The sequence below is a fragment of the Acomys minous genome, assembly GCF_964271855.1.
Source record: "Acomys minous genome assembly, chromosome: 9".
NCBI lineage: Eukaryota > Metazoa > Chordata > Mammalia > Rodentia > Muridae > Acomys > Acomys minous.
In genome coordinates, this window is record NC_140490.1 from 88,745,807 (window position 1) to 88,767,634 (window position 21,828).

General features: G+C 46.3%; 2 long non-coding RNA genes across 2 annotated transcripts; one reads left to right on the forward strand and one right to left on the reverse strand.

Moving 5' to 3' along the window:
- Nucleotides 1–1,675: 1,675 nt before the first annotated feature.
- LOC311605610 lies at nt 1,676–17,302 on the forward strand. Its single transcript, XR_014782027.1, has 5 exons — nt 1,676–1,814; nt 2,037–2,596; nt 10,748–10,913; nt 13,915–14,184; nt 16,869–17,302. It is a non-coding gene; the product is annotated as an uncharacterized lncRNA (long non-coding RNA).
- Nucleotides 11,786–20,102, reverse strand: LOC311605611. Its single transcript, XR_014782028.1, has 4 exons — nt 19,077–20,102; nt 17,293–17,641; nt 12,579–13,427; nt 11,786–12,089 (listed from the first exon to the last, which is right to left on the reverse strand). It is a non-coding gene; the product is annotated as an uncharacterized lncRNA (long non-coding RNA).
- Nucleotides 20,103–21,828: the final 1,726 nt, after the last annotated feature.

Sequence of the window (21,828 nt, forward strand, 5' to 3'; positions counted from 1 at the left end):
GTATGGAAGAAGTGTGTGTGAGTGTGTGTGTGTGTGTGTGTGTGTGTGTGTGTGTGTGTGTGTGTGTGTGTCAGGGGAGGTGCTCTGCCTGCCATTCCTCTGGTCTCACTTGCTGGTCTGTGTTGTTTATTTGAGCTCAGGCTTTGGAATGCAAAGCAGCTGTGTGTGTTCTATGTTTCCGTTTTGGTAGCAGATTCTTTTCCTGATTATGCTTTGCTCCGGCTAATATGAAAATGAATTGGCTTCCTCTGACAACAGTAAGTGCAATAATAACAGGAAGTGGCCCAGAATCACCCAATAATAAAAATAGACCAGGAAGGGAAGCAACAAGGCCCGAGAACAGTGTGCTGAGAGACTTTTCCATCCCATCGCACCCTTCTGCCCATCCACCCCCTGGCTCAGAAGCAAAGAAGTTTGACTCAGAGAGCTGCATTCATCTCTGGTGGGGCTGATGGGAGCCTGAGAACAGTCAGCTTTTTTTTCCTTCTTATATTAGAGACTCATAAAACTCTAAGTATCAAGATTTACAGAGAAAAAAACAAGTTTCTTCTCAAAGAGCAACTATATTCTGCACAATACCATTATTTTATTATTTTATTAGCGTTGGTGGGTTGAACTAACACCATACATTGCACTGACGACTCTGATTAGCTCCAAAGAAAACTGACTTGGCCAAAATTCTCTGACTTAGCGAGGCCCTAATTGGTTTGTCCCGGGAACTTGTTTCTCTCTTTGCTGTCTACTCGGGGGCTTTCGAACTGGGATGGCAGGGTAGAGACCTCTCTAAATATTGTCCCCGTTTGTGTTTCAGTGTCTTCTCCTGAGCCTCCAGCCTCAATCTTTATTCTGAAGGCTGCCACGATGATGCTTTTCATGACCGCCCCTGCTGGTCACTGGTGTCACTCTAGAACAGGAATTTCTTTGCCTTTGCAAGCCGATAGCCATGACCTTGGGGTTGCCTAAAGGCGACACATCAGCAGAAAGGAAGAGAGGACATTTCTCTCTCTCCCTAAGCTCCTTCCTCCCCATCTGCACAAACATGGGATGCCTGTGGACTCATTTCCATGACAGACAGACCCTCAGACCAGTTCACACACACATCCCCTGTTGCTAAGAATGGAAGGTCAGAGGCAGAGATCCAGCTTTAGTGTGGGGAACTGTCAAAACCACCAGGGACTCATGGGAACGTGAGCGGGTGAAGAGTCTAGCTACTAGAATTAGTCAGGCATGGATGCACATAAAGCTCTTGATTTTCACGTGTGTGTATTTGTGTGTGTGTGTGTGTGTGTGTATGTGTGTGTGTGTGTGTATGCATGTATGCATGCCTTTGTGTTTAATGGGAGACAGGAACACAGGGCCAAAGCAAGCCAGTAGGAGCATGCTTCGTTGGCCTATTTATCCAGTAGACTTGCTACACTCAATGAACATGTTTGATTAATGGCAGCCTCCCACAGGGTCACACACAGTACTGAAACTAAGCCCCAAAGGGGTCAGCCCTGAACATAAAGGCTTGTTATTAGGTGAGCCATCTGCTCCTGTCTCTGTGGCCAATGAGGTCATCATTAAACCCCGTTAGCAAGTAAGGATAGAAGAGAGGCCGCCGCCCCCCCCCCCCAGAGGAGACATTAACACCTTCATCACTGCCTGTAAATCAGGGCTGCCTCGCTTGTGAGAGTCCATCTGAGCAAACAGCTCCCTCTGGGTTTCCAGCCAGGGATCTTTCTCTTTCTGGAATGAGACGTAGCCATGGTGGCTGTCCAAACACCCTGGCACCTGGCATCAGTGGGTGTTGACATCTTCAGGGGAAAGGTAATGTGGTCTGGGGAAAGCTTTATACCAAAACGTGTGTGTGTGTGTGTGTGTGTGTGTGTGTGTGTGTGTGTGTGTGTGTGTGTTGTTTTCTTCCTAAGATAATAAATGTAGTAGAGAGTTGTTATTCGGATAACAGGGCAGAAGAGAATGAAGATGCGTTATACAGTCCCAATCCCGCCAATCTACAGAGACACTTTGCTCTGACTTGCGTTTTATGTTCACAGAGGCGGCACTGTCCTGGTGTCGGAGCCCTTGCCAGCTCTACACCGCTCAAGCTACTCTGGCCCCTTGAGATTCTCTATACACCCAGGCAACATCCCACCTCATGTCCCCTGCACCGGATGCTCTCTCTCTCTCACCACGCAATCTTCTCCCCAGGGTTCCTCCAACCACAAGCATTCTCACTGGAATCCAGGCATTGTTCAAGTGCTGTGACCGTGGAGACCCTGCTGACAGGAGGGGTTGCCATGGTTAATCTCAATTGTCAACTCCATGAGATCCAGAACGGCCTGGAAGAAGAGGCTCTGGGCCTACCAGAGGGAGGGTATCTTTACTGGATTGATTGACATGGGAAGACCGGCTTCCCCGCAACTGGCACAATTCCTTGGGATAAGAGCCCGGACTGTAGAAAAAGGAGCCCACGAGCTGAGCACCCAAACTCACCACTCAGGTTCCAGCTGCGTCACTTCGCTGCCAGGAGAGGCTACGCCCCCTGAACAACCAGTCGGAATCAACCTTTTCTCCCTCAAGTGGCTTCTGGTATTTTTGTCATAGCAGCAGAAAGGTAACTGACAGAAGCTAAAACCCTTGCTCTTCCTTCTTCCGTCCTGTTCTTTGCTTGCTTTGCTTTGCTTCAGTCCTCCACACTAGCTGGGTGTCTCTTCTTTGTTATCAGTATTTCTCAGTGCAGCTCAGAACCCACGATGGCAGCCATCTTTCAGTGTCTACTACCAAATCCGCATAACCTAAAGCTATGTCTGGCGCTGGATGAACACTTACTAAATACATCCATGTAATTTTTATATTGAAACTTGCGTTCTTTCCTCCCTCCCCCATTAGAAACATCACACAGAGCCTCCAGAATTACCAAATATTATTCCATTGTTGTGCTTTGAATGTGAGATGCCCTCCACAGACCTACAGATTTGAACAATCGGTCCCCACTTGACCGATTTGGGAGTGTTGTGGATATTTTAGGGCAGGGGTCTAGCTAATACTAGGAAACTTCTGGGGGGGGGCACTGAGAGTTTTATGCAGCTCGGCTACTGCCTGTAGCTTTCTGTTTCCTCTCTGCCGTGGGAGTGTACCCAGCCGCACCATGTCGCCACTACCACAAACCAAGTGAATCCAACCACTGGGATTCCTCACCGTGCTGGGCTGTGTTCCTTTAAACTGTAAGCTAAAAAAAAATCCTTCCTCTCCTAAGTTGTTTCTGTCACCAGGTCTAGAAAAGTAACTGATGCATCAGCAGACCTTGGGGGAAAAAAAAAGATTGTGTCATAGGGATTTCTGGGTAAGACTCGGTGATGTGACTGTGAAGGGGACTAGTCAGAATAAGATAAACAAAACAACAAACAAACAAACAAAAACAGACTGTATCCCAAAGAGAGAAAGAGACAGAAAGTCTAGAGATTCACAAAGGCAGCAATGAAAGAGCTGAGAAGCACAGAAAGACAGGTGAGGTGCTAAAAAGAACTCAGCTGAGGCAAACTCAGCTGGAACTGTAGCTTCCTGGGGGCAAGGGGGTGGGGGGCCTGGGGGGATGGGGGGGTATGGGGATGGGGGGATGGCAGGGGGAGAGAAACAGAGCTTTCCTTAAGGGAGCCAAGCACCGCCATTGACAAGAGCCCTGCAGTGCTACCCTCGGCGTAAGCCCCGCAACCCCCTCGTAAGCCTCAAAGCCTGTTGCCAGTCATTGTGGCGAAACAGATGAGTCCATAGCAGGCAGACACCTCACGCTGTCACTCAGTAGAGCTCAGAGGGCCAGAGGCACCATCTTGAGAGGGAACCTGCTGTTTACAGCTGAGCTGTCCTGGGTACCAGCGAAGGCGGAGGGACTATTTTCAGGGATCTTGACTATAACCTACCACAGTCTGAGGATGAGACAGCTGAGAGGCAACCGGGAGATGAGGACCGGGTACTGACACACCAAAAAGTCACTGACATGGAGGGGGCTCTTGACTCAAGTAGTTAAGTGCACATGGGAAGATCTTTCCCTGAATGGCTAGGAATAAGTCTCCTCTGCTAAAATTAACCTTGGAGTTTGCTCGGCATGAACGTGAGGTCACCAAGTGGGTCAAGGCTAGAAGCACCTGTGGTCTGTGGTCCGCTGCCATAAAGCACAAGGGCTCACGACATCTCCAGATGCCTCTCTTCCGCACGATGAACAACAGAGAGTTCGGAAAGTGCAAAGACAGGTGTCCAGCCTCCCCACCCCCAACCTGGATAGATCTCTGAGCTGTGGCTGCTTCTTCAACTCCCAGTATGCTTCTGAAAACACCCTTCAGCTAGAGCCCTAGCTAACCCAAGGGGTAGGCATCATCTGGGGGAGACCAGCAGGTCGGAGAAGCTGTCTCACAGACTGGAAAGCAAAGCGCGCCTCTCAGAGACCTCGATACGCAAAGGAGGATGCTACTAAAAGGAAGAGAACTCAGGTGGGCATCGGGCACTTGACCAGCACAAGACCAGCAGCCCGCACACTCAGCGGCCGTGTCCCCTCGTCCCACACTGACAGCCGACAGTTTCCAATACTCAAAGGCCTAGAAATAAGCTGTTTCACGACTTTATCTGGATTTTTTCCCCCGTTACCATCACTCTTAATTTTTAAAAATTGTACTTTTAGTATTATTTTTACTTTATTGTGCTTTTAAAACTTTGAATGTTTTTTATCTTTTATTCCCTCCTAATAGTCATTTGCTTTTGCGCTGTGCTCATTGCTGGGTGCTGAGCAATCTTTTACCACCACCACCCATTTTTTTTATCTTTTTTTGCCTTGCCCCTCCTTTTTTCTTTCTTCTACACCTTTTTTTTCCTTAAAAAAAACATATTTATTTATTTATTTATTTATTTATTTATTTATTTATTCACTTTACATCCCGATCATAGCCCCGTCCCCTACTCTCCTCCTAGTCCCACCCTCCCTCTTCCCCTTTTCCCCCTCCCCTACTCCTCAGAAAAGGGAGCCCCCCCCCAACACAGCCTAGCACAGGAATCAGGCATGAGCGAATCTTCTTTCCCCTGTGACCTGGCGAGGCAGCCCCACCAGGAGGAAATGATGGAAAAGCAGGCAACAGAGTCCACGTCAAAGACAACCCCTTATGTTGGGACCCACATGAACCCTGAGCTGCCCAACGGCCACATCTGTGTAGGTGGCCTGATCCAATCCACGTGTGGTGCTTGGCTGGGGCTTCATTTCCCACAGTCCCTCTGGGCCCTGGTTAGTTGGCTCTGCTGGTCTTCTTGTGGAGCTCCTGTCCCTTCCGGGTCCTTCTATCCTTAGCCCGACTCTTCCATGAGACTCCTTGCGCTCCGGCCCAGGGTTCGGCTGTGAGTTTCAACAAGTGTTTTAATCCACTGCCGGGTGGAGCCTCTCAGATGACAGACATGCTAGGCTCCTGTCTGTGAGCACAGCAGAGGAGCGTTAATAGTGTCAGGGGTTGTCTCTCTCCCATGATGTGCATCTCAGGTTGGGCCAGGCACTGGTTGGTCACTCCCTCAATAACTGCTCTATTTTTAATCCCTGCACATCTCATAGGCAGGGTAAATTCTGGGTCGAGGTTTTTTTGTGGGTGGGTTGGTGTTCCCCTCTCCACTTGGAGTCCTGTCTACTTAGAGGGTGACCTCCTCGGTCTCCATGACTCCTGCTACTAGGAGTCTCAGCTAGAGTCGCCCCCATGTCCTCCCAGAAGCTTACCCTGTTGAAGGTCTCCAGCTTGTCACAGACCTTGAAAGAACAGTTCTAAATTTTTAATGGAAAAACAAAAAGCCCGGAATCGCTAAGACAGTTCTATACAATAAAAGATCTTTGGATCTTTGGAATTATCTCCATCCCTGGTCTCAAGCTATACCACACAGCAACAGTAATAAAAATGGCATAGTACTAACATAGAAACAGCCTGGTTGAGCAATGGAATTGAATTGAAGACCCAGAAATAAACCCACACACCTACACACACTTGATTTTTGACAAAGGAGCTAAAACCATACAATAGGAAAAACCATTCAACAAATGCTGCTGGTCTAACTGGATGTCTACATGTAGGAAAATGCAGACAAATCCATATTTATCAACCTGCACAAAATTCCAATCCAAGTGGATCAAAGACCTCAACACAAAACCTCACACACTCAGTCTGTTAGAAGATAAAAAATGGGGATCAGCCTTGAACTCATTGGCACAGGAAAACAATTTCCTGAACAGAACATGAACATCTCAAGCTCTAAGATCAACAATGAATAATAAGCAGGACCTCATGAAACTGAGAAGCTTCTGTAAGGCAAAGGACACCGTCAGCAGAACAAACTGACAGCCTACAGACTTGGAAAAGACCTTGCACCAATTCTTCTACACTTTTAGCAGTATTTTGTTGGCTACGATTCCTTAACGATCCTACTTTATTAGGGGTGTATTAAAGGCGTGTGCCTCCCTTACAACCCGACTACCCTAAATAGGAGGGAAAGGAGATTAAGGAGAGCAAGAATGAAACCTTCTGGGTGTCAGTTACATGGGGGCAATTCCCCTGGCGTAATTCTCAGGAGTCTTGCAGATCATCTATCCGACAGAAGAAGCTGCACTGGACCTAGAGGTCTCCACGGAGCTCGCCGCCGCTGCCAAATCCTCCAACTCGCCGCACCACGGGCTGGAACCTATACTGGCTGACGTTTCTTTTAAAAAGAGGAAATTCCATACTCATAGTTTGATACCCATAGAAACACCAGAGATGTTCAAAAGTGAGAGACAGAGAGAGTGAGAGAAAAGATGGTCATATGAAAACAACAGCAGGAGGTGCCAGGAAAAAACCTTGAACTTACCGACTCTGGAACTATGGAAAAATACATTTCTGATGTTTAAGCCAGCCAGTCTATGGTATTCTGCTATCGCATTCCTAGCAAACTAGTAAAACAGGTATAGACAATGACACTAATACTAATACTAATGGACAATGATGCTAAAATATTCTTTAAAATGTATTGGGGGTTGCTAAAATATTTTTAGAACATATCAGAGATTAAACTTTTCTATGGAGACACACTAAAGTAAAAATGGAATTCATTAAATACATATGAATCAGGAGTGAAACATTTATTTTTCCCTTTTTTAAAATTCATTCATTCATATTACATCTCAATAGTTATCCCACCCCTTGTGTCCTCCCATTCCTCCCTCCCTCCTGCTTTCCCCCTACTCCCTTCTCCTATGACTGTGACTGAGGGGGACCTCCTCCTCCTGTATATGCTCATAGGGTATGAAGTCTCTTCTTGTTAGCCTGCTATCCTTCCTCTGAGTGCCACCAGGCCTCCCCATCCAGGGGATGTGGTCAAATATGGGACACCAGAGTTCACGTGAAAGTGAGTCCCCACTCTCCACTCAACTGTGGAGAATGTCCTGTCCATTGGCTAGATCTGGATTGGGGTTCAATGGTGAAATATTTATTTAAGCATGTAATTGATAAGCCATGAGTGTTGGCACCTGCCTCCAATTCTAGCCCCAGGGATGCAGAGACCAGGAGTTCACAGACATCCTGGGCTACACAGTGAATAGAGCTCAACTTGTATCACATGAGACTCTATTATGAAAACAAGCAAACCAAAAATTTAATATATAAAAGCCAAAAGAAATTGACATGGATTTCAAAGGTCTGGTAATTTGGAAGTCTATCAAGGGCACATTTAATCACCAATCTTTTTCATCCCTTTTAAAATCTTAATTAATTTGACTGGTAGTTAGTAAGCACTTATTTTTATAGAAGTTCCTGGGGACCCAGCAATGAGTGAGCTAGATAGCCCAGCCATTGTGGAAGCAGTTAAAGATATGGTCAAAGGCAAGCTCTCTCTTAAAGGAACAGAGATTGAATATTCTGTTTTGTGGGCCATACACACTTTCAGCTACCCCGCCTGTGCCTCTGTAGCATGAAAACAGCCTTCGACAGACAAGTAAACAACTAGTTTGGCTGTATTTAAATCAAGCATTATTTATAAAAATTAAGATACATGCTGCCTTTGACCCAGGGGCTGGAGTTGGTAGCCATCTGCCCTGAATATCACACTGGAAACAGATTTGACCACGTCTGCAGGCCACGCCCCAGGACTCCTCAGCTTATGTGCAGAACTGGATAGAAGTAAGATCCTGAAATAGACAGACCATGCAATCGTTTGCTGCAGATGGCTCCACTGAAAACGCACAGCAGTCTGTTCACCATAAGCTCTGATGCAGAACAAAAGAAACCACCTTTCCATACAAGTCAAGCCCGCACTGCCTGGTGGCCGGCTGTGACTAAGGCTCGCAGAGAGGCTGGCAGCCTCTGGAGCATTACTGTCCCCGGCTGGAGTGTGCTCACGTTTCCTATCCAAGTTTCCAGGGCCTTCGCTCTCAAAACAGCACTTCTCAGAAACAGTGTTTTGTGGCCTAAACTGCATGAGCCACACCCCAAAGGAAAGCTTTCAGGCCACATTAAAACATGGGTGTGTACAATTTCCACATATTTTTATGGAGAGTTGATCCACCTGGGCACAGAAGCAGCCGAAAGCCTTCAATCTTATAATTATAGGCTAACTTAAGCCCTTCCCTTGCATTCCAGAGGGGGGGGGGAAGGGAAGAGAGAGAAGGGAGGAAAGGGATGGAGAGGAGGAGAGAGGAGAACCAAGTTCCAGAATCACTGGGAACTGGGTAGTGATTTGGACAGAATTGACTAACATGGCCTTACACAAATAGTCCCCCAATAGGAAACAGAGACACATGCGAGCTGTGGAGGGAGATTGTCCCTTGAAGACTGAGGCACTCATTTTTGCATCCGACATATAGTTACTGGTTGCTTGCTAAAAGCCAGCTCTGTTTTAGGTACCAAATGAAACCAAATCCCTGCCCCGTGAAGACAGGTCCACCTCCAGAAGAGCTTCCTGGTGCAGGAGACATCTGAGCATGGAAAGGCCCGTACACCTCATGACTCCATGGGAGCCGCCATTGACACAAAGTCTAGAACTGGGATACACATGACTCTTCTGGTCTTCCAGAGTGATTGCATCTAAAATCTTGAAGGACTGCCAGTTGGTAGACACAGGGGTAAAAGGCAGGCAGTCCCATGAGTGGAGATGCTGCCAAGATACCAAAGATCAGACTCTTACATGACTTTGGACGTGGAGCTGCTAAGAGAAGGACCCTTATTAGCTTCATTATACCATCATATCATTCAGTTAGAGAGCTTAAAAAACAACAACAACAAAACATCAGGCCCCTGTCATGTTCCAGGCTCTGCCATAAACCACGATGTAGCAGCGAGCAAGTCATAACTGGTCCTTCGCCTCATGCAAGTCACAATCCAGCACACAAGGCATGTCGAAGCAGGCTGGATCTCTGTGAGCTTAAGGATAGCCTGGTCTACAAATAGGGTTTCAGGCCAGCAGGGGCTACATTCTGCCCAAATAAAGACATAGGTAAGGTGAGCAATTCCAAATCAAGGTTGCCAAGCATTAGGAGAGCGTGCATCTAAGTAGTTAAGAGGCTGTCAGGATGGGAAGAAACGAATACAAACATGATTGAAGGGAATGGGTTTGAGTAATGTAAGGACCAGGCTCCAGTGAGTATACAGACAGCACAAGTCAGGCTTGCTCTTTGTTTGTTTGTTTGTTTGTTGTTGTTTTGTTGGGGGGAGGTCTCAAGGGTGGAGGGGCGATGGGGGCATGAAAGGCCTGGGAAGTGAGTTTGATCAGGGCCTATGATGTGAAATCCCCAAAGAACAGACAAAAACATTATGTTGGGAGAAAAACAAAAAAACAACAAAACAAAACAAAACAAAAAACAGCTGCAAGGACCACAGTAAAAAAGAAATCAAGTTGTGCCCTTGAGGAAAGGAGTTGAGTCAACAAATAGACTTGAATGGACCATTTGTCCAATCAAGCTAATCCTGTAAAGTCTTGATGACGTTGGGGAGGTGGGTTGACCTCAGAGTCCCTTCTGCAGACTGAAGACTGTGGGGTCATCAGTCAATCAACTGGTCAAGCACTGCTGCATACTGAAGGGGACCTCACACCCAACTCTGGGAACATAAACTATTCCTAACTGTCAGAATGTCTCTTCCTTTGGAAAAGCCAAGACAGAGGAGCCGCAGGGAGGGGTCAACTCTTCCCATTGATACACTTGGAAAGTGAAGAGGAGATGCAATGTCCCACTGTAGAAATCATGAGCCAAGGCTGAGTTTGAAGTCATTGCTCTCTGGAGCTGTCTGATGTATACGTCATACATACAAATATGTATCATTTACCTGGGAAAATTAACCTCAAAATACAGTGTACCCCTATGGAGAGTTGAGGAAGGTGTTCCATAGTGAATACCAGCAGCAATGGTAGCTTTGATTTACAAAGAATAACCTCAGTTGCGTTAGCAACCCTCAAACGCTAGCCCACATAAGAACCAAATTAGTTGGCCAGGGTTAGACCCTAAGAGTCTGCATTTCCCACAGATTTTCACAGGTCATGGTACAGGGGACTGTGGGTTTGTAGTCTGTGTTCCCGAGGTCCTGGTACTGTGGGCTGAGGGTTCATTGTCTGTGTTGCCGAGGTCCTGGTACCGTGAGCCACGGGTTCACGGTCTGTGTTCCTGGTATACTTTGAAGCTTTCCAGAGTCTTGCCCAAGTTTCCTAGGCTAACTTCCCTGTCACCATTTGTATTTTCATTGTGCTTCTGACTGCTTCAGAAAACTAAGCTTTCTTACATCTCCAGGACACTCCAGAAGTGTTGCTTCCACCACCTGTGCCTCTGCCTTCGCTGCCTCATCTGTCTGATGAAAGTCATGGGAGGCCAGCTTAAAGACCTCCCGATTCATCTGATCTCTGAACCTGGAATTAACATTTCAGTTCAACAGTGCACTATGCATTGTCCTTCCATGGTAAGTTATGATGCCCCTAAGAAGGGCACCTTACATTAGGCATCCAACCAATAAACAGGTATGGGGTATCACTGGGCCCACAGGTCTGGACCAAGTTACAAATTAAGGTTACGATGAGGATGATTATAAGCTCTACACCTTCCAGGAACTCGTTTCCTAGGAGATAGGACCGTTCAAAGGCAACAAGAGCACAAAGTGGTACCAAATGTTGGCAGGAAAGACACTCACCCCAGTACTGAGTCACCAAAAACCTCTCAAAAGAAATGGTTGCCCTCTGACGTGTAAAGAATGGAATGCATTCAATGACAAAGAGTTTATGAAAATAAAAGCAGAAACTACAAAAAGATGAGCCGGGCCAGAGATGAGAAGGAGCAGAACTGAAGAGTCAAGCTTGGAGAGAAAAGCGACGAAAAAGGACACTGGCATTTGGTCTGCACTGGTCCTTAAATCTCGAAGGCAGCAGGCTTGATCCAATCAGGAGGCAGAACTCACGTGTGCGTTAAGGAAGAGACAGCAGAAGTGACATGTCGATAACTGACCTTTCACACCAGAAGATGCAGACTATCTCCATGGCGGATTCTGGTCCAAGGAGAAAGAGATGCTCATTGGAGCGGAACTGAACTCCCACTTCCTTCTCAAGCCATGCCTAAGATTGAAAGCGTGCCCTCCCTGCGAATGATCTTCCATAGACTCAAACACACACACACACACACACACACACACACACACACACACACACACACACACACACAGTGCTTTTAGGTGCTAAATGAGTTTAGAGAATATTCATATTTATTTATTTAATCACTTCATAGCCTCATCCCAGCCCCTTCCCTTCTACCCTCCCAGCCCCACCCTCATGCACCCCTCTCTTTATCCCCCTTTAGAGAATATTTTCTTCTTACAGCCATTCACCAGACTCTGAACTGTGCAAAGAACGCTGGGCCTTCTTTACGCCAAGCCTCAAGGAAACCCATCCAACGTTCCTAGTTGCAAGAAACCCCAGACTTTTAAAAAAGGGTCATTTGTGCAGTGTCCGCTGTGGTTTTCGTGATGGAAGTTTCTGCACAGCTGTGGTCAGGGTCCTCCCAGGAAGTGATGAGTCAGATGGGGAGAGAGCTGCACCGTTCTTGCGGTACCTCTGAGACGTTTGAGGTGCTTCATGGTACGCATATGCTGCATTCAGACAGATAGAGGGGAGTTTGTGAAATGTTGAATGACCCCTCGTTATGTATTTCTTTAAGAGAAACCAATGGACTCCGTTGTGCCTCTGTACAATACTTGTTTGTATTATTACAGTAGCAATCAAGCTAATAGAAAATGGCATCTATCTTCAGTCTCTTCCACTGTGTTTGTCCATTTGTTTGCTTTGCTTTGGAGATAGGGTCTAATGCAGTACAGGCTGGCCTCAAATGCACTATGGAGATGAAGATAGCCTTGAACTCCTGATCCACCTGACTCTGCCTCTTGGAATGCTGGGACTCCTGGGGTACACCACTACCACACCCTGTCTTTGCAGCTTTAGGGATGAAGGCCAGGGTCTGGGCATGTGAAGCAAACTTCTGTCTTATGAGCTGCACCCCCCCCCCCAGCCCGCATTCTCTTGTTTGGTGGAGAAGAAAGGTAGAAAGTGAGACGTGAGGGGGAACCCCAGGAGATGCTTACTGTTCAGGCACGTCAACGCTCTTGGTGGCGCCCCTTCTTAGCTGAAGTCACTTAGACTTCTGATTGCAGCTTCCGCTTTTCTCCTCATTCGCTATGAGCTTCCCGGGTCCTTCAAAGTGGCATAATCTAAGGCTCCAGGGTCAGCCATGATATTCAATAATTCCCCTTTCTGCTTACTGCCAAATACACCCATAGCTTCTACTGTCTAGCGCGACTTCCTTATTTTTAAACTCCAATTGCACGTTTTCAATTTCTTATGTGGGGTACACTGGGTTGTTTGCCCCAACTCTTCACTCCTTTCCCTTAGAAATGCATCATCCGTAGCCTGTGCCATGTAATTATGTCAGGACTTACTACCTACTACATAGGCAGAGTACATGGTCCTACCACCTCCTGGTGGCTTTGCCGTGTAGCCTGTTTCTGCCAATGGGATGTTAACGGCCATGCAACAGGGAGCATTTATAAGTGAGCTGTGACGCCTGCCCTGGCTCCCTGTCCCTAACGCTATCACTATATAGGTAAAGCATAGACACTTTATGTGGTCGGCCATGTCAGAACAAGACCTCTTCAACCTAGAGGCAACCGGTTAACGGCAGCCACGACCAGATGACTTCAGCTAAACCCCAGATGACCCAGGAGTCTACACGTGAGGGAAATAAAAGTCAATTGTTTTAGGCCAGACATTTTGGCACTTTGACGCTGCAGCGTTGATCAGCATTCCGGAGCTGGCTAACACACGGTTGCAAATCCGCCATGGACCTCCGCCCCTTCCCTTCTTCGGCCACGCTTTGCTTTTCCCTATTGTTCCTTCGTCTTGTGTTCTATGTTTCTCGGACATTCCAGATACAGCTAGTGGATAGAATAAGAAGGAATTCATGACCGGTGATAGATATCAGTCCTTCAAATAAAAAAATCTAGAAGGTACCCATGATTCTTTTCCATTTAAGCCTTCTTTACCCTTCACATTTAGGTTCACCAGTCACACATATAATAAAAAGAAGGACATCGCTTCCTTCTATAGATTCTGGTTCCTGGATGGGCTCTTGTTTCATCCACAGTAAAATAAATGATGCTCTACCCGGAAGAGATGCCAGGAGGGTTTGGCTAAATAGTGAAAGACGGCAAGGCCCCAAGGACAGATGTGGGTGCTAAGAGGGTATGAGCTCCCGGCAAAGGAGAGCAGTTGAGAGTGAAGGAGGGGGGAGGAGCAGGCACATCCCGGAAGCAGGCACATCCCGGAAGGTGGGAAGAGGCAGGAAATGTGAATATCCACCCCTACAAGATCACCAGGAAGCTGGGGCTTTCTAACGCAGTGTGGTGTCGGGTTTCTTTCCAGAAAATGGAAATAAATACGAAATGGCCTCAAAATGGGGGAGAGTTCAGGAAGAGATAAGTAGTCTTGTGATATCAAGCGATGTAGAAGGAGCTGAAGTGTCGCTGCCTTCCTGCCGGCACCCTGACGTGGAGACTTCCAGCGCACATGGCTGACTCCCTGATGTGGAGACTTCCGGCGGACATGGTTCCCCCCCACTCCACCCCGCCCACCCCCTCACCCATGAACCAGTTATCTTCTTGAGATCCCACATCTCTGCAGCCATCTGTCTTGGTAATCTCTGCCTAGAATAACGCCCATGGTTTTGTTTGTTTCATCTCCCCCAAATCATAAAAATATGTTTTAACGTCCATTTGAGAGTAACCTGGGTTCTATTTTGGGGTGAGCAAAAGCGAGATCCAGAATAAAATGTATGCTCTAAATCCACCTTGTGGCCAGTAAAAAGAATGAGAAAGAATCCGCATTTGCAGGCACGGCAGAGGATGGTGTTTGAGTATTGTCCCATATTTAATAGTTTCAGATGCTGTGTTAAGACGCATATGTTACCCCAAAGCTAAAGACTACTTGTTTTTTTCCACCTCAGGAGATATTGGTGAGGGAGCTCCTTGCGAATCAGTCTGTTTTGCTGTCTTCTGCTCTCAGGTTTTTTTTCTCATGCAGCATGTCCATGTGGCTTTGAGCACAAGCAAGATGGTTCTCCTCAAGAAATGAAGATAACCTTCAGTCACTGGGATGAAGCATGTCCCCTGTGATGTTTTGGTTTTCTTAAGTCAATGTGACATCTAATCCTCCCGTAGTAAAAGTCACGGCCTTTTGAAAGTCAAGTACAAACTGTTGAGAGAGCTCACGTGAGCAAGCCACATAAGACAAGCTTTATCAAAGATATTTTGGTGTTAAGGGATAAAAAGAATTTTTGTATGTTTTATTTTGGCGAAAAAAAATTGTTGAAGTGCACATTTTTCCTCAGGAGCTAGCGCATACTTGAGCCTAAACCAGAAGGTTCTTTGATAAGGGGCCAGAAAGAACAGGTAGTATTCAGATATGTGCTGCCCGGGCTTGTGACTTATCCGGGAGCTGTCCTTTGGTGTCCACCATTTCAATCCTGAATCAGTAACAGGAAGCAGTGTCATGGCTGCTGTGTTGCATGGTTTTTGGGGTACCACCAAGCTTGTCTTTGTCTGTACCCCAATGACAGCATCATTCCTTAGGGGACTTTCTGGGCGTTCTCATTGAAACAGGCAGTATATGAAATGGCAGACAAGGCAAGCCCTTTGATTTGAAAGCATTAGTAATACTTCACTCTGGATTTTAGCCACCTCATGTAGCCTGCACATGAACCACAAAGTAATCATTAGCTTTGTGGAAACCATCCTCTTTGGTGGCAGGAGCCCTGAGCACTTAAACGGTACATCCCACTCAATGTCCTGTGTGTGGCTGAGAACAAATCCTTGCAACAGTAAGTCAAGAGAGTTTCTTGCCTCTACTTACTGCCACTAATGAGATTTACTGATTGTTTTCCACTGCCTCATAGTGTTTTCTTTTAGGGCATAATATTTCTGTATCAGCTTGAGGGCATTCTTTGAGTTGCCTTAGCCATAATAAGATAAGGATGTATTTGATTCTAGGAATATGAGTTTGTGTAATGCTGCAAGACCTTCTGTATCTTTGGTGACATTATTAGTTCACTGATTATGTATCTGAAAGCATAAGTTTGTCTTTGTCTTGGAAAAAAAATTAAAGGCTTAACAGTTTGGTCTTTAGCCTTTGTTAAAAGCTACATGAGAGGGCCAGAGAGACGGCTCAACTACTAAGAGTGGCAGTTGCTCTTTCAGGGGACCTGTGCTGGATTCCCAAGGCCCAGATGAAAGCAACTTATGGCAGGCTGTGCATCCATTCTCAAGGGGTTGGATTCCCTCTTCTGGCCTCCTCTGGCACCAGGCATGATGGAGTACACAGACATACATGCAGGCAAAACACATACATGTACACATGCATGCATACACACACAAATAAACCTGAGTTAAGGTGTTAATTGGGTTATGCTCTGCTCAACAAAATGCCAAGCCCCATAGTGGTCTGGCTGCTGGTGTCTAAGCTAACATAACTTGAATATCTATTCATTCATTTGTTTCTTCGTTCATTCGTTCACCCATTCATCCATTTCTTTCTAATGTCATAATGATTTAGCTGTGCTTTCCTCATGATGAAGTTAATGTTGATTCTTCCTGTGACTGTGCTGGGTAGGGGAGGGACTTCCAAACATGGATCACATTAAGGGACAGATCCGGCGGTCTCAGAACACACATACTCCACATTTACACTTGAGTCCTATCCCTTATTTATGTCTGTAACATCGTTTTGAGATGCAGTCATTACATGGCTATTTTCATCACTAACATTTTGCTCAGTAAATCATTTCTGAGCCACTGATCTATTTATGAAAACTATAAATCTGGCCTTGTGGTGCACACCCATAATCTCAGCATTTGAGGGCAACCCAGTCCACACAGTGAGCTCTAGGCTTGAGAAACTCTCTTTAAAAAAAAAAAAAAAGCAAAAAGAGAAAGCCAGACATACTAATGTTTGCCTGTGATCCCAGAACTTGGGCAGTGGACGCAGGATGCCTGGGTGTTCAAGGTCCTCCTTTGCTACTTAGGAAGTTCAAGACCAGCCTGGGCTATATGAAATATCACCTTTAAAAAATTGAGAGGGGGGCGGGAAGAAACTATAGCTAGAAACCACCAAAAAAAGGAGAGGAACTACAGGGTTCAGTGAATGTAAACGGTAATGCTCAAATGAGGCAAAAGTGTACTATTAAGTTAAATGAACAGTAGCAAAAACACTGTTGAAAATACTGTGGCACCTAATTATTTTACATCTCAAACTTGTGAATGACTATGAATTAACTTGAGTCATCATTTTTTTTCCTCCTCTGAAAATCATGACTCTGCTTCCAGCTGCTAACAAGACAGCACTCTGAGAAACACTGGCCCGGAAACATAGCACCCACTGCGCTGAATGAACGCACTGGACTGCCCGATGTGAAGAAACAAGCCAGCGGGTGTTAGCTCACACCACGCTCCGGATGAAGAAATACAGTCTCCTAAAGGCTGGGAACGTTCTATTCGCTCAGACTAAGGAGAGAGTTACAAGCCAGGGATGTCAGGTTGTGTCACATGACCGCCTGTGAGCCAAAGGATGCTGGGAAATAAATTCTTAATTTTTTTCATCTTGAGAGAAAGGAAAGCGGAGGAGAAGGTGCCTGGGAGGAGACAGAGGGACTTACAGTATTATAGTGCTCCTGAAATAAAAGACCCTGTCCAAAAGCAATGTGGTGGCAGTGGGAGAGGGAGGAGCTTATGATTCCAGGTGACAGCTCACCTTTGAGGAAGTCAGTGCAGGAACTTGAGGCAGGCTTGTTTGCTATTCCACGCTGCACTACTTCTGAGCAAGGAACTCAGCCATAGCTGTGCAGGTTAGCTTCACGTCATCTTGACACAAGCTAGTCATAATTGCAAAAAAATGCTTCCATAAGATTTTCCTGTAGACAAACCTGTAGTGTTTTCTTGACTAATGGTTTGTATGGGTTGGCTCAGCCTACCGGAGGTAGTAGCAACCCCTAAGTGGGTTGACCTGGATGATATGGAATAAAACAAACTGAGCAAGTCAGGAAGCAGCACTCCTCCATGGCCACTGCATCAGTTCCTGCCTCTGGGTCATGGACCACAAGCTGCAAGATAAAATAAACCCTTTTGTCCCCAAGTTTTGGTGGTGGTATTTTATCATGGCAATAGAATCCTAAGTCAACAGGCAAACAGTACAGCAGGGACCGTGGAGGACACTGCTTGCTACCAAGGTGGCTTATCCTCAGCAAGTTGTTTTTGTTTTTGTTTTTGTTTTTTTCCCATATAGTTAAGGGCCATCCATCTAGGGATGGTACTGGGTGCTCCTACAACAATTACCAGTCAACACAATCCCCAAAGACATACCCAGAGGCTAATCTGATCTGGACAGTTGCTCCTTGCAGGGAACTCCAGCATATACCAAGTTGACAGTTTAAGCTAATGGCCACGTAGCTACTATCAATGTGCCATGGAAGGGAAAGGAAGAGATGAAGCAGGAGAGAAATAGTCAGGAAAAGAAAAGGAAAGGAGGAGAGGAGAGAGGGTCAACAGGGGGTGTAGGGTGGAGAGATGGGCTACAGATGTCAGAAATGTCATCCAGCTCTGCTGTTTTCTAGCTGTGTGACCGTGAAGTGGGAATAGGTACCCAACAGAGAAGCTATGAGGTAAAAGGGATTCTTCCTAACTCTCCCTGTAGTGATCATGTCAGGTCCTCTGACTGTTCTTACTAGCCACGTGGCTACTAACGGTCTCCATTACCGCTGCATATAAAAATCTGCTTAGATAAGCCCTTCTATCAGCACTAAATTGCACTGGTTTTTTTATTTTTTACAATTCCCTTCATTCCTCTCTTTGCTTTTGATCATGTGCCACCAAGACAGCATTCCAAACGTACATGCAGAATTGTCTGTTAACCTTGAAATCTCATCCATGCATGCAAACAATGATTTACCAAACACCTGCTGTGTGCCAGACACCCTGCCAAGCACCAAAGATACAGTGCTGGGCACTGATCAAACAGAGCCAGGCTCCTCTCTCTATACTGGGGACAGTCAGATTCAGGAGGCAGATGTGACCCAGGCAACCAGAAACAGGAAAGCATAGTTAAGACCTTGATTGATAATTTAAAAACTCCAACAACAGGGACTCTCCTCTTTTAAGAACATAAATGCTTTTGAGAACTCCAGAAGTTGAGTAATTTTGAGACATCTATAAAAGTCACTCCAAAAGAACTTGAAACCCTCTGCTCGCATTTGCATCAAGGACACTTGGAAAATTAATTGCTGTGCCTTGCCGGGAATGTGCGCCTTTGTCTGAGAGCTATATTGTCTGCAACTGAAAATTAATGTAAGATGTTGGCTCCCCCTGCAATGGAACAATGGCCTGGATGCGATGATCGTTCTGTGGTTTGATACTTCATCATCAGCTGGGGGAGTCTCCGCCCCTCCTTCCCTCTCTACACCCCTCCCTCCTCCCCCCTCTCCCCTGTCCCCTGGCCTTTTGCTACCACAAAGAGCAATTAGCTGAAGTAGAAAGGATTACCTCCAGGTGCGCTGTCGGAAGTGGGAATGAAAATGTGGAGGAGCATGAGGGAGAAGCCTCCTTTGGCTGCATGTTTTCAGGCTCTGGGTTCGCCTGGTGATGCCACAGGCATGCTTGGAATCTCAGGACATTGGGACCTTTTGTGTTCCGCTGCAGAGTTCTAGCCTTAAGGGCATTTTTGCTGCGAACAGAAATGGGAGCCGGGAGCTTGTTCACTGATGTGCAAAGCGGAGTGACCCTCTTGGGGGCTTAGCGTAAGTTTTAGAACATGAAAGGCTGGGGTGTGCTGGAGTTTAGCATCTTAGAATGGAATCCAAGGGACATCTCTCAGAAGTGAGGTGATCCCTTGTATAAGAGCTTAAGACTCAGAAGGTAGAAGTTCAGACACAGCGCGCTTGAAGGACGGTCTGTCCAGTCCCCCAAATCTGATGAGAAACAAGCCGTGTAACATTCTTCTTTTCTGTTTCTGTTTGTTGAGAGTTCTCTGAAGTTATATGTTATGGAAGTTAAAACAGAATGAGAAAGAACACTGTGAAAGAAAGACCCTCATTCAGAGGTCTCTCTGGGTGATAACATTCTTACAAGACATCAGTGATCACACTGGTCCCCAAAATTCCCCAGATAGAGTAACATCCAACATGACATTATGATCACAGGAAGAAAAGTGGCAGGTGTCCTCAAAGGGCTCTTCAGGGAGCTAACTCAGGGAGGTTCAGTCTCCCTGATCATTACGTCATAGAAGCATCCTGCCTTGCTCCCTGGTCTTCATGAAAGGAATGTGCTAGCATCTCTCCAGAACAAAACTCCAGTAACAGAGGCCAGGAGAGGAATAGACATTTCCTCTGATGGAGCCTTCTAGAAGCCAATGTTGAAGGACAACATCCTGATGGTTTCTGGTAAAACTGTGAACACTGGTCACAAGCAAATGCTTGTGAGATGGCAGAGGAAGAATTGTCTGAAGAAGTACATAGAAGCTAGGCATGGTGGTGCACGCCTGTCATCCCAGGGGAGGCAGAAGCAGGCAGATCTCTGTGAGTATAACCGCCAAGGCTCCGCAAAGAAACCCTGTTTGAAAGAAAATTTAACTAAATAAATAGAAATGTACAAAACCATCAGTGCCGAAGTGGAAGATCACACCCATTTAACAGTAGGGCTCAAGCCACACAATTCACAGATTAAATTCACTCTGTGCTGTGGATCTAATGAGCGTTGTCCCAGCAAGACTTGCCTTGCCTCAGGCTTCGTTTCCCAGTATGACAGCACTGAAAGCATGGCCTCTGAGAAGCATTGGAGGGACCAGCAAGATGGCTTAGTGGTCAAAGTGTTTGCCATGCAAGCCTGAGGTCACAAGTTCAATGCTAGCATCCAAGTAAAGGCAGAAGGAGAAGGACCAGCTATGCAGAGTTACCCTTTAACCTCCAGTATGCCCGCTATTGCACGCAGACCCCCTCCCCACATCTCCCCACCCATACACACTTCTAGCATGAAGCCCGGAGAACTCTATTCGGGAATGAGCAGACACTCACTCTTGAAATCTCTGCCTCCAAATATGCAACCTAAGTAAACATTCTGTTTCGAAGTAGTCAACGTCAGGCACTGCTGTCATAGCAACACAAGATGTACTAAGACTCTGCCACCTCGCGCTCTTCAAGTGATGAGATGTGTTGGTCAACGTCTTCTCTTTCAAACACTTGCCCTTGTTAGGATTAGGTTTAGAGGCCCCGTATTAGAAAATACGAGACAATAACAGCTTTGCTGCATGTGAAGAACTTTGAAGACAGGCCCTTGCTAATATACTGATTCTATGAGATCATAGGAGGGCCGGGACATTCATCTGGCTCTTCAGACTGCTTTAATAGCTCAAAATGTTCCTGCTAAAAGGGTCAGGACAATCAACTAACTGCCATGGGGCCCCTCAAAGGCATGCCCTGACACCCTAACTCTTTCCGCGGGAATCGAGTGCTATTAGGAGACAAACCTTTGGGAGGTGACTAGACCATGAGACTTAAAGCCCTACAAAGGGAGTTAGTACTTGTCTTAAGGCTTCTTTTGTGGCAATGAAATGCCATGATGAAAGCAACTTGGGGAGAAAAAGGGTTTATTTCAGCTTATACTTGCAGGTGACAGTCCACCACAGAAGGAAGTCGAGGCAGGAACTCAAACAGGGCAGGAACCTGGAGCAGGTGCTGATGCGGAGGCCGTGGAGGCGTGCTGCTTAACTGGCTTGCTCCTCCTAGCTTGCTCAGGCTGCTTTCTTATAGACCTCAGGGTCACCAGCCCAGGGATGGCACCACCCACCATGGGCTGGGCCCTCCCCCTCCAATCACTAATTAAGAAAATGCCCTGGGCTGGAGAGATGGCTCAGTGGTTAAGAGCACTAACTGTTCTTCCAGAGGTCCTGAGTTCAATTCCCAGTAACCACATGGTGGCTCAAAACCATCTGTAATGGGATCTGATGCCCTCTTCTGGTGTACAGGTGCATATGTGGGCAGAGCAATGTATACATAATAATAAATAAATAAGTCTTTAAAAAGAGAAAATGCCCTACAGGCTTGCCTACAGCTGGATCTAATGGAGGCATTTCTCTACTGAAGCTCCCTCCTCTCTGATGAGTCTATCTTGTGTTGAGTTGATTTAAAACTAGCCAGTACAGTGTTCTTACAAAAGAGATCCCAGATGGCTTTTTTTTTAAACCAAACTCCTATTACATAAAGACACAAGGGAAACAGCTGGCTATGAGCTGGGATGTGGC